Consider the following 15,584-nt stretch of genomic DNA (forward strand, 5'->3'; position numbering starts at 1 on the left):
TTTCAATCACATTTGCTATGCAATTTCAATTAAAATCAAATACTACATTACATGCCTGCAAGAAATTATGTCCAATACATGTACAAATCATCACTTGATTATACCACTATATACCGCTATAGGCAACTGCTTCAAGCAAGTTTTATATTTCCTCACCAAAACACAAGTATCCAGGCAAAAAAAGTACAAAACTTAAGTACTGGGTTATGGTTAGGTTTTTCTTTTCCTTTATGAAGGAGGAACTAGGAAATAAGGGCCTATAAAAGTGTATTTTGTAATTAAATCTTTATAGAGATTGGTTTATTGAAAGGAACTAAATTTTTCTTCACCATGTTAATTTAGTGGTATGAAATTAATTTTACATTAATATGGATAAATAAGGCTGCCTCTAACATTAACTTTCATAAAGCTAAGCCCGTCTCCTCCCAGGTAACAAGGGACAGGACAAGAGGAAATGGCCTAAAGCTGCATCAAGGGAGGTTTAGACTGGAGATTAGGAACAGTTTCTTCACCAAAAGGGTGCTCAGGCATTGGTACAGGCTGCCCAGGGAAGTGGTGGAATCACTGCCCCTGGAAGTGGTCTTGGCAGCCCTGGGGTAACAGTTAAAGGACTTTTCCAACCTAGCTGATTATGTGATTCCCACTCAGAATTAAAGTAACACCCTCCCAAAAACACCCAATACTGAACAACAGAACAACCAACAAACCCCAGACAAACAAAAAATTCCAAAGCAAACCAGTATTTGCAAGCTATCAAGCCTCCAAAGGTTTATACAAGGGCCTCTAGTAAGTCAGAAACTGACTTCTGGCAGCCTTAGAGATGGAGAAGCTTTGTCTGAGCTGGAAAAGTTTCTGGTGCCTTCAAAACTGGTACTATAAGGTACCAGAACTTCCTTTGTTCTCATCTTATGGCCTGATAGAGGAGCTCATATCAGGAAATTCTGGCTAAACAGTCTTACAGATGTTAAGTCTCTTTTCCCTTCCCTTCTCCATTCTCCTGCCTCCCCTCCATCAAAATGTACCCCTGCTGTTAGCCTGTGGTCATTTTTCTTCCTTATTTTCCCCTCTCTGTTTAATTTTGCATTGTCCACATCTGTTCTCCTGAAGTACTTTCTAGTGCATGAAAAGATGACCGAGTAAAACTCTAGTGGGGCTGATGCTCACGAGAAAGGGGGAGGCTATTCAGTAAGAGAAATCAGCAGGCAGGCTGCCATAGCCATTCATGTATCTGCACCTGGTCCTGCGTATGAGAGATCTTCAGTGCACACAAGAACATATCCTCCCCATCAAAAGACCTTATAATCTTTTCCTCTTGCCTCCAGTTACCATGCCGAAAACAGACTCTTAAAAAATTACAGCAGCTTTAGAATAGTAAAACTACTGAACTTCAGAACCTTCCAAGCACATCACGCATTCTCTGTGGACCAAAGAAGCATCTTCATGGTGAGCAAATATGACAAACATTTTCTTTTATCAATTTTCTTTCCTCTTCAGGGGATGAGAAAGGAGGAGTTGCAATTCAGCAAATTCCTCTTTGTAGAGAATCTTTCGAAAGGGCTTCTTGTTCATTTAGAAAGCTACAACTGCAGTTGCACAGGGGAAAGCACTTACTAAGGAAAGAAGGTGGGGAAGAATGGGTTGAGGCTCTGAATCACCTGAGCAGTGAGGAGTCAGTTCCCCCTGCCCTGCATGAGAGGAAAGCAGTGAAGTCTCAGCCATGGAGCTGTGCCTGGTTAATGGGGTACAGAGCTGACAGGGGCCCTTTGCGAAGTGGATTACAACAGGATGAATGACCTGTGCTGGATGAATTATTGTCAGATAGTTCCTTGAAACATTATGTAAAGTTTCAGCCTTGTTAAACCACATTCTTGGAGTTTTGTCTTTCTCCCAACAGGGTCTGGGACAAAGAAAACATGAAACACAGGAGAAACTACATTTCCTGATTAGCTACAACAGTTGTTTGGTTGTCTCTTCAGGAGAGAAAGACAAGCTCTCATTGGAACAGAAGTTGTTGTACTGGATTTATGGAAGGAATTCATTTTAGAAACATAGTTAGAAGATGAGGAAAAACCATGCAATTAGCCTACATAATCAAACTAGTTCTGCTGTCTTACTACCTCTACATGGCTTAAACTGTTCCGTCATTCCTCCTTTCACCTGAAAGCCAGGAGTTCTTCTCAAAATAAATTACAACACCAATAAAGCACCAAATAAAAAGTAACAACGTCCAGATTGCCACATTTCACCATTTTTCTCTTCCATGGTGCTTTTTTTCTTTTTTTTTCTTTTTGTGGGGGGGTGTTTTGCTTTGGTTTGGGGTTTTCTGTATACATTAGAATGACTTTCTGACACAGTCATGACAATGATGAAAGCTCAGAGAATGAATTTAACACAGGAAAAGGAAATTTAATTAATCGAAAATTATTTCCCTAGGATTATTTGACCTGTCCTATTCCAGTTCACTCCCTACCTCTCCACCTTTTCCCATCTTGACTTCAAGCACTTTCAAGGATGCATCATTGCATTCTGAACCTTTTTGCTTGTCCAACGGAAGGGAAGGAGTAAGAGGATGGAACTTGCCCTTCTGAGGTCACTCAGCAATTACTTTTTGAAAACACAGCACTTTCTCTGATAGCCAACATAAAGCTGAAGGCTGAATGGGCTGGATCAGGAAAGTTTTGTTAATCTTGGCAAATAAGGACTGGTGTTGAGAAAGAGTCCACAGCTGCTGCTAATGCACTGATACACATGACACCTCCTCATGCTCACCTGGCTGAAGAGTTATACAAGTAACAGGCTCCATCCCACCAATGGATTTGGGAGGCATTCAGTGTAGGTAACACTGATTTCTACAAATTATACAACTTAATTCAGTTGTATGCTCTACATTTGTGATTGCTGTGGACTACACAGCTGGTAACAAATAGAAAACATCCAGCTTGTAACCACTAAGAATACCCCAAACAAATATCATTTTGACCCTGGAATTTGCAGCTATTTCCCTTGTTTGGGAGAACAGGATGGCCTAAATAGGGTGGGGGGAGGAAACGAGACAGTGCTGCGCCTCTCAGTAACTCCACTGGCCCCAAAAGCAGTGTGCCAGTAGTACTAGTGGGTCCAGGTGCATAGCAGAGACCCAGAGAAGCCCTCACTTGTACTGCAGGAAGGCACTTACAAGAGGAATCAGGCATCACAGCACTTGTATAAAAATACACACTTGCCAAGTCCACCGAAACCCCAAAATCAAACTAAGAAAACTTTACCAGGTGTGGTATGAAGTATTTTGAAGAAAGCGTTAAAGCAAATAGACTCTTTCCTCAAGTCTTCCCCTTTCCTACCAGACAGCACAGTTTCTCTCTGAGAATCCATGTCATCATTCAGCTGTTTCTTCTGGCAAAGCCAGAAACCAGAACAGAATCTTCATGAAAAAGAAACCAATAAATTAGAGCTCTTTGTGAGCAATTTGCCGTTAGTTCTGTTCTCCCTGCCTATTAAGATTCTTTATTTGCTTCACCAAGAGATTTCTGCTGACAAGTCTATTCATTTACTACTAGCCTAGATAAAATGCTAATAAACAAAATGTCAAAAAATGTATTCATATGACTTTTCCCTTTTCACTGGGCTTGTTATTAAAGAGACCATAGAACTAAACATTAACATCTGGTGAAATCAGGATGCTTGTTTTCCCCCTGAAGACAAGGCTCTATTTCAGGCTTGAAAACAACTTGTGAAAGAACTATCCAAAGTCTCCACATTTCTCTGTTCTGTCAGGCGTGCACAGACAACCCTCCCACCCCACTAATTTCAGCAACTGTACCACCTCCCATCAAAACCAAATAAGAAAACCCTTATGGAATATATTATACAATGCCACACTTTCTATATGCTTTCTATGGCATCCCACAGATGTTTTACAGTGGGATTATAATGCTTCATTAAACTCCAGAGATATGTTATTATTATTTTAGCTTTTACAGAACCAAACAGAAAAACTCTCTTCAGAACCTTCTTTTACCCTCCTATCTGTTTATGCTCTGTGAATTCTCTAACTCACTCCTTTTAGACTGGTGTGGAGGAATTGTGTTCAAGTGCTCTTTGGCTAGGTGCTCCCAAGGGAGTCCTTACCTTAGCACATCTGTACGACTGAAGTTCAGGCATACAGATGGGGTGCCATCCTGAAGTAGCCACCTTGAAACAAAGCCACAAAAAAGCTGAAAATGACACTATGCATTAAGGAGCCTGAGAGTGAAGGTTGCATGCAGATGACCACTGGGAACCAAGCGAGACAAGCTGTCATTAACCAGGCAAAAAATCACATAGGTAGAGTGCCAAACTGAAAGGACTCCACATGAGACTCTTGTATGTTCTGTCATAAATCTTGATCCTTCAGAAGTTCTGGAGATGGTCATTTTCTGTATGCAGGACTATTTGTTCAGCCTCTTTGAATAAACATGCAGGAAAGATGCAATCCAGGAAGCAGTGGCAAGTTGCAGGTAAGACATTCCTTCTTCCCTCCCTCCCCAGTTCCTTTTAACTTGGAACATATGATCCCCCAGCAATAACAGAATGTTTTGTGGAGTTGGCAGGAGTACATCTCTCCAGCCCAAGCTGTCACTTGTCCTAATCTGAGTTGCTAAACACATCCAGAATGAGATGGACGGGAAACACATCCTCACATAATTTCACATGCAGAAAGTTCTGCAGTGTGAATGGCTGAGTATTTTGAATGCATCTTGTGAACCACTCAGGTGAGAGGAAGAAAATGCAGACCTGAACATTTCCATCTTGCTTGGACTCTAAATGAGACACTTGCAACACCAAACAAAGAGGTACCCTCAGGGTACTTTTATACATTTATTATAGAACAAAGATTAAAACAATTATATGGAAATTAAGGATAATACGGAACATTTGTCTTCCTCTCAGTCAAACAGTAACACAGCCTAGTTCAACAAATAGCTTCACAGCTTGAGGCACACTGCATGCAAAAAGATGAAACGGCTTGGGCTGAGAGGACAGCCTGACTGGTTCAGCTCTGTTAGGTGTGTCTCAGATCTGTGTAAGAGGTCAGATTTTACTGCACTACTGCTTTCTGGTAGAAAGAAAATAGCAAGTTTTCTCACAAGTTTTCACAACTGCACAGATGAATACACACACTGCCTTTATTCACAAGCTCAGAAAGCTGAAAGAGCCAGCATAGTGAAAATAATGGAGCTTCCTCCCCTGCCAAAGTTTTCCACCTTTTCTCCCTCCTCATGTCACCCACAAAGAGCAGTTCTGCTCTTCCTGAGCTTCAGAATTTGCTGTGACTTTCTCCAAGTCACCAATGCCACATGTATGGAAGTCACTGCTAAAGGAATGAATGTATGTTTAAATATAAAGCTAGGGTCATGCCATCACTCCAGTTTAGTTCCTTTGATTAAGGAAGCTCCTCTTTCTGAGAGGTAAATCCTTTCACATTGATAGGGTTGAAACATTCTGGTTTTGAAATATGCCTTCTCTAGTCTGGCAGCACCAAGTGACACCTTCCTACTATAACCCAGAACATTTCTCACAACATAATTTCAGAGATACTTCCAACTCTAACTTCTTAGCATGAAACTTCAAAAATGCATGCTGCTCTTGGGAAAGGCTCTCTCCAACTAGATGAGGTTGTAGGGAAGAAGGGACAGGGCAATAACACGGAAGTGACAAATTTAGATCAGCCTTGCCATTATAAACACAATAACTGGAAGGGGTGAAGGGGAAAGATGATCAGTAACTAGAAAAATCACCAAAGCTTGTATTACCTTAGATTTGATAATATTCATCTAACTCATTACTATTGCCAGCTTTTCTTTCAGGAATGCTTTTCCACAGCAGCTGGAGAGAAAAACATTGACATAATTTTCATAGTTTTAGGCATGTAAATAAAAGAAACTTTCTGCTTATAGCCAAAAAAGCTCAGAGAACCTGTGAATTATTGAGTTACAACACCCTCTGAGGTACACTAAAGCACGAGGTTTTCATTACTGCCAAATACTACTTATCTGAAAGAAACTTTGCTTAATTACAGGGGGGTTTAATGTTGAAGCAATAATCATTGTTATGATTATAAAACAAGTTTTAAAGTTTATCCAAACAGTACAGCAATTTGCCTTCACAAAGGCAACATAATGCTGTCACTTTGTTCTTATATGTTGACAGTCATCTTGGTGTTAATGGGTATGCTTGGAATATGGCAAAATTATCCAAGCAGAACTGTAGCACAGTTTGTCCCATAGCGAGTTTAAGTGTGACCTTCCCTATTAAAGCAACAAGAAGCCCTTTTCCATTCTCTTGTACAAATGTTTTGAATAGAAGAATTCATCAGGATTTAGGGGATTAAGAAATCACTGTCCCCCGCCCCACCAAAAAAAAAACCTGCACAAATTTTCATTAGTTCTTTATGAGTTGGCAGCAAATACTCTAGCTGTGAACTTTTATGAAGCTATAAATATAAAGAGCCTTCTGATACTGGTATGATGATAATGCTAAATTTCCTCTTTGCAGCTGCAGTTGATCCCCTGTATTTGGTAGGGAAAAAAAAAATATCTCTTTTTGTGATTTAACAGAGAACGTTGGCTCAACTACCGTATTGTCTTTGAGCACCCAGAGTGGAAGTTCAAGAATTAAACCCACATGGCAACACAACCCTCGTCCCCACCTTCCTCTGAAGGTGGCTATAAAATGACCGTGGAAAGCCAAGCTGTTTATTTTACTTAGCATTTGATTCTGTAAGTAAATGAGTTTCTAGTGGGGCACATCTTTGCAACCAGCTCCTTACATGCCTAAAATTTTATTAAACTATGCCATAAATATTAAACCAATCCTAAAATGTTTCAACTTAATACTAATGGCAAAACACGAGAATATGCAGGTACCAGATTTGCTGGCAACCTATTCCCTGGAAGAGTAGGATGTTTGAACATGGGGAGAGAAAAAAAACGTTTTGCTTCTGACAGCTTTTTACAAAACTTGATTTCCCAGGGGATTTATCCTTAGGGAATAAAATTTAAGAAGGGATTTTGTCTACATTTTGTTACATATTCCAAAATCTCTATAGTGAACAGTGTTCCTAAGGTACTTTGATAGATTTGTGCCACCCTAGATTTGTTTGAATGCTAACTGTCAATATATTCCACTTAATTGCCTCATAAACAAGGAAGAGTCATTTTCCTCCCATTATCTTAGGAAAAGAGCACAATCTAAGACAGAAAGGATATTGTTCCCTTGGCTTCTGAGTCCCTAAAACAAATACTGCAGCAGTCCAGAATAAAAGCCATCCAGCATGAGAAAGGACTACACTGGCCAGCAATTACTCTAGTAACAGCACAATGCTGGTTTTCCTTTGCACAGTCAGGTTTCTCAGGAGCTTGACCGAAAAGAAGGTAAATTAACCAAGCTGCCCAGAGAGATGCCAAAACTCTTTGTAAGATCCGTCACATTTACTTCTATCTGTCCCAAGGCAAACTGAGTATCAACTGAACTAATGGAAAGTTATCAAATGTGCAAAAGAAGAAAGCCACAATTAGACACCCACTCTTCATATCTGTAAATCTAAAAAGCCGGACACAGCATCATTATTCACCGACTCTGCTTGAGATTATGAAATAAGGTCAGGGAGCAAACTCTGCAAAGTACACATTTACTGGACTAATGATGGCCTTCACCCTAGATCTGAAAAGCTTGGCTCAAGTCCTGCAAGCAACATAAAATGCATTTCAGAGCTGAAAGAGCTGCTGTGACTGGCTGTTACCCATGTCCACTGATGGGAAGTGCAGGGAGCCCTATATGTCCTTTGCTTGCACATACAGTGCATATCCCTATGATACAATTGAGTAGTGAAGCATCTTTGATGATGTAACTAAAGACACAGTAAACAGTCATTAGTCCTATTTTTTCCAGCATTATTCTGTACTGATCTGAAGTCTGCCTTGCACTTTAAAACATAAAACATGTTTTGAAAGAAGCTGTAAGTAAGTTCAGTGAGGACAACAGTCCCTCTTTCTACATCTCTATTTTACAAAGCAGACCACAAAAATGAAACAAGAGAATTCTTATTGCTACCATTTTAATAACTGAGAAATGTATCTGAGCTCAGGTACACAATTTTCCAAGTTTCCTTTGGAAAAAATACAGCTGTAAGGTGCCTAAAAGCATATTATTATTGCACAGTGGTTTATCAGGTTTGTTCTCTCAACAAATCCACTGTAATTAAAAATAGGGTCACATCTATGGGAAGGAGCCCAGGTGCACAGGTGCCTCCATTTGTCTCCTCTACAGTGTTAGCCATGTAAAGTTCAAGAAGTGCATGGCTATAACTCAGAAGCCTAATTAGGCCATTAGAAGTAAACTCCATTAAAAAACAGCCTTCAGCTTCAACGATAAACTGCAGCCATTTCAAATTGAATACTGCACTAGCAAGTAACACCACCTTTGAATAATTCAGCATTCGGTAACATAAGGCGAGATGAGAGGAATGAGAAAGCGTGATTGCTATTTTCATTATGATGTGCCTTTTTGGGAGGTATAGTATAAACCTCATAGCACTGACACTAATTATTTTGGCATCGTATTGGCAGTCACAATTAGACAAAATGCAGAAATTTCTAAGAGCAAAACAAGTTCTTGGCTCCATTTCTTCAGTCCAATATACTTCAGACTTTTATTTATGGCTAAATTGAAGCTAGATGTCAAATCTCGGTCCCTTAGAACAAAATCTTAATAATTAACTGGCAAAACTGAACATGATCGTTTCTGACACACCTACACTGGTAATTATTGCTTTGAGGCCATTTACTAATGAAATTAATGTATTCATTGCCCTAACAAATTAGCATAACTCATACATAATGCCCCACATTTCAAGACCTTCCTAGAAAAACAACACTTAATACCGCAGAATGAAATGGCAAGGGCATTACATGGAGACAGTGTTCACTGAATTACTACATGCTAAAACCACAATGGCTAAGTGTTAGTTATAAAGTAAAATGTAAACACAATGTGGGTATTGAAACCATTAATAGTGTAGTCAAGAGTGTACAATTGATGATTATCTTTGCACTTCAAATAAGCACATATTACAATAGCAGTAACCATGGAATGTAATTAACTGGCTACTTTTAGAGATACGAAGTATGAAAAGGAGGCAGTGGTGAAGCAGTTTCTTCTTCCCTCTCAAATTCCTAATACAGTGGGGCTGCAGTGTTTTATTGCCCATATTCCCATTCAGATTAATTCAGTGCCATAGCGACAAGCAACAGTGAAAGACAGGATGAAATGCATTACATTTGGAAATGACAAATATTCGCAGCAATCTACTGCCATTTCTGACTTGTAAGATTCTCTCACTTTGGTTGGGAAAAGTATTCTCAAAGTTTTCAATCTCATAATGCAGAGGTCTGCAGACCACTACGTGGCTAGATGCAGTCCCAGTTTGATGAAGGGCAGGGTGGAAAGCACAACCTGGCAGGCTGGGGGCTGCACTGAAACCCGCAAAGAACAGACTCAACATGTACTGCCACTTACAGGCCACTCACAACCCGTGACAGGCGTGAGGCATCTTACATATGAATAACGTACTTATGTTATTTCAAACGATAAATTTACTTTGCAGGAGAATATGGAGGCAAAATTACAACATGTTTGAATTGCACAGAACTGACTTCTGCCTCAGCCATGGGAGGTTGACGGCTAAGGATAAGTTGACCAGGCCTTTCTCCCACACAACTGAGGAGCCAGGCCCTTATGCCAGTTACAGCAAGGTTATTTTGCTTGTGCTCTCTAGAATTGTCTAAAAGTTACTTCCTCCTGAGAAGCACCAAATAACAGCATATTCTTGTGCACCCTCCTCTCCTTTCCTACATAAGCATAAATGCAAGGAACACAGATCCTCAACTGCACCAGTATCTACTGCTACAAAGGAAAGCAAAAAAATTCCAAGGGGAAAACTATAGAATAAGCACCTCAAGTATGGAGTTCCCTTGGAAGCCCATCCACATGTGTCTGGCTCCTGCCCGCAAGCATGAAGTTTTACATCTATATTAATGTTTTATTCTGCTCAATGTAATTTGGATGCTCTCATTACCCATACGGATGTCTGATCTTTTTCAATCCTCTTACGTGTTCAGCTTCCATGATATCTTATGCCCACGAGTTCTATATGCTAATTCTGAGATGCATGAAATTTCATTTGACCAGTTCTGTACTTCTTGCTTATCAAGTCATGCCCTTTCCCCATCCAAACATTTCTTTCCAGTTTCTCATTTTGCCCCTTTCCCCACTTTGAATTAAAAATTCAAGTTTCAACTGCAGTAAAGTCTGACCATCTCTGTTTCTTCTGTTTCTAACTTTACATTTCTTCCTTAATAACTGACTAGAACACAAGATAGCACAAGAGATTTTTGTAGCCTATCAAATTTGCTTTAGACACTGTGAACTCCCAAAGCACATTTCAGAATGGTTTAAACGTCCAGCAGCAGATTCCCAGTTTTGAACCTCAAAGGTTATTGTGCTCTTTTTCCCCAAAGACATGAAACCTAACTATATTTTGGGCACTACTACTAAGCACACATAGATTCCTGGAAGCAACTCATGTATAACTGAGAGGTCTCCATTTGTGCCTGTCTAAGATCTAGCTGATCTTCAGCATAATCATCTAAATTATCAAGGAACTGATTCTTTGAACCTCACCCTGTTGTCACATACCACAATGTTATAGATGGGTAAATGATACCTCTTTGATATCCCTCATAGCTACACAGGCAGTAAACAATTTTCAATTACACTAACCCTTCTTTCCACCTAAACAGTAGGTCTCCATGCGCTTCTGTCTAAATTATATAATGCCAAAGTAACAACAAGCAACATTAGCAAGAACAGCAATCAGAAGAATCAGGTCTTAAACATCACTTAACTGAGCAGGTAACAAGTAGTATAAACCTACCATTATTTTTTGTGCCTTTTCTCCAATTTAGACCAACTAAAGAACTTATACAAAGCTTAGGATATTCTTAAGACATTTAAAAACACTAAACTAGAAAACCAGCAATTCCCTATCAAGTCACTGTATGCCTTTTCATTGCAATATATTAGCTGGTTGGACAACAGAAAGCTACACCCCATCCTCATGACTGGCCTGTTCTACGTCTTCTACAGCCATATACTGAAGTACTCCAGCATATGACCAATTCTGTCCAGCTCATGATTATGGACTACAATATGACATTAGTATCAACTATTTGAGTTGCATTTAATTGGTGAAGGTCAGTCCTCTTCCATCTGCAGGCACCTAGTTCACCTACTTTTGACTTGGAAGTCTCTCACTGGTATACAGATTTTATTTTTGGCAGCATGCCTACTTTCAGTTAATTCCTCTGTCTGACACATTGTGACTTCCCTCAAATATGTCTCTGCAACCTTTCTTCCTCCAGGTTAGCTGTAATTTCTGTCCTATCATTTACTACTGGATACAGGGTTACCTTTATATTGCTGACATTCCTAGCAGATGTCTTTGTCTGACCCAAGTGCTCCTCACCACCTGCCACCTTGCTTCCAGGTCTGCCTATAAATAATGCTCCCCTTGCTGGTCTGACTACAAATAATCCCCTCCCCACCCTCTTGGTTTTTGTAGTCAGCTGGTTCCAATTTGGGTAAGGTGGAGCTTCCCTTTCCTTTTACAGCTCCCTCTCCTCATTGTGTTATACAGAAATCAACTGCAAAAAACCACAAGTCTAACAGAAATATATCAGTAGGCCCCTAAATCAAACCTTTTGCCTGTTCATCTACATTTTCATTCTAGCATCTCTCATATCTACCTCCCAAAGTTACTGGTACTACGATGCACAAGAGGCACTGGGCTGTGCTTATGATCAAGTTCACCTGTGCTTAACCAAGTTAAGGCCAACACAGCTACCTCTTGGGCAAGTCCCACAGGCCAGTTGTAAGGCTGTGGTTCTCTCCAGCCCACATGACAACTGTATGTGCCACAGTCAGCACATGGACATGAAGGCAGATGGAGACCTTACAGAGAACCTCAACATCACTTCCTGAGACTGCCTGAAGCAAAGTAATTTGAGGATGTCTCAAGACCATGGGAGCCAGGATCTCTTGAGCTCTGCAAACTGCAGGTCTCTCCCAGCACAGGTGCTTTGCAGATTTACTCTATGAGCTGCAATCAGATGCTGACAAACATCTGCGGGGTCCAGGAATCATTTCCCTGAAGCTCTCACACCTGGTTTCTCCTCAGCACTCACCAGGTAAGACCTAACATTTTAACACTCATTTTTCACATTTCAGAAGCAAACAAATGCACTAAGCTCACCACAGTAGTGTAATGGGGGACATGGTGCCTTGGTGCACTTTTGTTGTGTTGTTTTTCAAGATAAAACAGAGGAATGCTTCAGTGGCTAGTGTAAAGTTAACAGGGAACTGTAGTCAGTCCACATAGCAGCAGCCAGAATTTCAGAGGCTGTCTACTGACAGTTCCTATAGAAGGAAGGGAGGAAAACAAACAAGAAACACCCCATTCCAACCAAAAATAAACCAAATAGAAATCAAGCAGCCTATAGGAGAAGTTAAACCCAACTGAAAGAGGCACATCCTACTTCTAAATGGACAACCTTCCAAAGTTTTGGCACATCGCTTCTTTGAGAAGACTAATTCACATTCCTCTTTTCATAAAACAGCAGGTAGCTAAACCAAGTAACAAATGCTACTTCCCAAGGTTTTGGCTCAAGACTGTCCTACTGGGGATGGGGCAGAAAACATGCAGCTCCCGAATCAAACTTGAAAAAATATTCTGTGTTTGTGCCATCCATAGGAAAAGCAATGATTGCAGCAGTAGCAATAGGCCACCTGCAGCAAGATAAGCAGTAAGTGAGAATTAAAAAGGAAAGAAAGTGCTGACTGACTTTCTCAAAGATGTTGAGGACTTGACTGGTGCCAGAAAACAAGTGATGGATTTGCTGGGGTGAGCCTTTTGCACAGCTTCAGTAAAAATTCAGAGGAAAAGCAAAACTTAAGGAGCGACTGAGCCTATGGAAAAGAGTTCATGAGAAGCATAATAAAATCCTAATACGATATAGACGCCTGTATGCATTCGGTAGCATTATGCCACTTTACATTTATGAAAACCTCTATTTAGTGACAGGTAACATAGACAAAGGCACTCTCATGAGAGGGGTTAACTTGGAGAGAGCCAAAGCAGGCAGTGATGTCCCTACATGCAATTGGAGGCACTAACGTTGCATAGCTGGAGGAACTCTGTGTGACCTTAAAGGCTGCGCACACAAGTCCTGCCTGCAAAAACCGTGAGAACTTTCCCTGCTATGATTACAAACTTCACTAAGTTAGACTCTCAGAGAGTTATATAACCCGATGCGGTGGTTAATGAAGTGCTGGATGTAAGAAAAATAACTGTAATGTTATTTTGCCCCTGGTATGCTTTGCCTTATAAGGATTAAACCCAGAGCTAATTCACTTCTGTGTTTTGTGATCTCTATCATGCTGCAATAATAATGCTTAGCACTTTATAGCACTTTTCACTTATAAAAAGTGCTTTACAAACATTATCTAATTATTAATCTTCACAACAGTCCTCTGCTACAGGTATACAGGTCAATTTAATGTTCTGTTTTAATAAACTACTAGCACTTTAGAAAATTGAAAAGTATATAACATATTAAATTCACTTAAGAGAAACAAAAGTTAGCGAACAAATTGCAATGCTCCCTACAACATTCTAGGTGGGTAGCTCACATAACGTAGCAAACTGTCAGTGACCACCTCTGAGGTCCACAGAGGATGGTCTACATGGCAAATTTTTCAATTAGGTAGTTGAGAGACTCATTTTTTTCAGATGATAACATGAATAATGTGAATGAAAAGGGATTCTATCAGAGCAGCTGAGGTCCCTTGTTCAAGGCCACACTATACTAAGTTCCATACAAGCCAAACATCATAGTCCCTACCCTGCACTATTTGGGATCTAGGTATAAAACAAGTACAAAAGGGGGCGAATGGGAGGAAGTTTGCGCATTTAAGCAGTAATCCTCACTGTTCAAGCTGTATCTGCCCCCCCAAACATACGAAGAGCCATTTTATGCCAGTATACTCACCACCTCATTAGTACTCTATAGTACTCTCCCTTGATAGACACCAGACTTCAGTCGTTTGTGACCAAAGACAAGAGTTTGGTATATGGTAAACACATCATACAACTTAGTTAAGCAATCACAAACTGAGCTTTCCACAGGTCACTGTTTCAGGCACTGCATGGCACAGACTTGTCTGCAGGATGAATCAATGGAGAGCAGGAGGCAGTTGCCTGACAATGAGTAGGGCTGCTCAGTGCACTGTGCATTGCTGAGGTTCCCTGTTAAGTAATGAGCAAGGAATGCAGAAAGAAAGATTAAAAAAAGGACAGTTTAAAAGTTGTCCTGAAGAGTTTGGAATCTGCATCTGCTTCTGTCACAAGACAGTCTATGAGATACAGGACAAGTTTCTTAAAACCAGGCTTCCCACTTAAGGTCATTTATCAACTGTATGTTCTGCATGTGCTCTGTGCCTGACTTGAAACCTGGACTCAATGTGCCAGTCCCTCACAAATGCAGCTGAAGTTGAAGCGATCTGCGCTATGAGCCTCCTACCCGACATTAAATGTCCTGAAAAAGATCTGGAGCAGGATGTCTCAGACTGGGTCCCCAGTTTAGCAAGTATCTTCAGCCTTGAACAACCATGTCCTGGTCTCTATCTGTCAAATGAGGACAATAATTCCTCCTCATCTTACTAGGATGTTGTGAAAATAACTTCATTAATGGTTAGTGAAACACTGCAGTGTTGAGTGCTGTATAGATACCTAGAAGGAAATGAATTTTGACTCTGGAGCAAGGTTTGAAAAGCATGCAATAAAAAGGGTCTGAAGGCACACACTTAACAGACAGGGCAAGAATGAAAGACAGGATTTGAAATTTTTGAACTGCTCATTTAGTGAGATGTGTCCATGCTTTATCCAGCAGATTTCACCCTGATCTTAGACTCTCAGCTCTCAAGTTTGATTTGTAAATGACCAGTTTTTAAAATCCAGAGCTATCCAGCTCTCCACAACTGCCACAGCACGGAATCCTACTGCAGAGCCTGTGGCTCAGTAGCGTCACTGGCAATATTTAGAGTCACTGTACAGACCTCTATCATTTCAGTCCATGGAATAAAGCAACAATAGCATCTTTCTTCACAGGAACCCATACTTCAAGGAAGGAAGATCATGCTTTGACAGTAGGTTTTGATTATATTTTGAAAGAACAAAAGAAAGATGCAACTGGGGGGGAGAAACAGTGCTCAAAATTTTATACAGAACAATACATATTCGTTTTCTTTCCAGAAACAGCCAATGCATTTTGATCATAGTCATTCCAAATGTTTTGCCCCAGGAGGAAGCCCAACATGGAAAATATCAACCCAAACAGTTAAAGTCTGTGAAGATTAAAAACAAATGTAAAAAAAAATCTTGTTCACTGTAGTTTATAAATGAGACCTTTCAGGCAATCCTGATTCTCTGCCCT

At 40.3% G+C, this 15,584-nt stretch overlaps 2 long non-coding RNA genes across 3 annotated transcripts in view; one reads left to right on the plus strand and one right to left on the minus strand.

Moving 5' to 3' along the window:
• Positions 1 to 15,584, minus strand: part of LOC133273759 (uncharacterized) — a 260,975-nt gene that overhangs the window by 142,568 nt on the left and 102,823 nt on the right. The window lies entirely within an intron of this gene.
• On the plus strand, positions 11,965 to 15,527 carry LOC133269258 (uncharacterized). The gene is made up of 3 exons (XR_009743399.1): positions 11,965 to 12,281; positions 15,260 to 15,297; positions 15,404 to 15,527. It is a non-coding gene; the product is annotated as an uncharacterized LOC133269258 (long non-coding RNA).

The sequence above is a fragment of the Pezoporus flaviventris genome, unplaced genomic scaffold (genome assembly GCF_033815535.1).
Source record: "Pezoporus flaviventris isolate CSIRO_AGI_PZ_B2104156 unplaced genomic scaffold, CSIRO_AGI_Pfla_v1 ptg000001l, whole genome shotgun sequence".
NCBI classification, from domain to species: domain Eukaryota; kingdom Metazoa; phylum Chordata; class Aves; order Psittaciformes; family Psittacidae; genus Pezoporus; species Pezoporus flaviventris.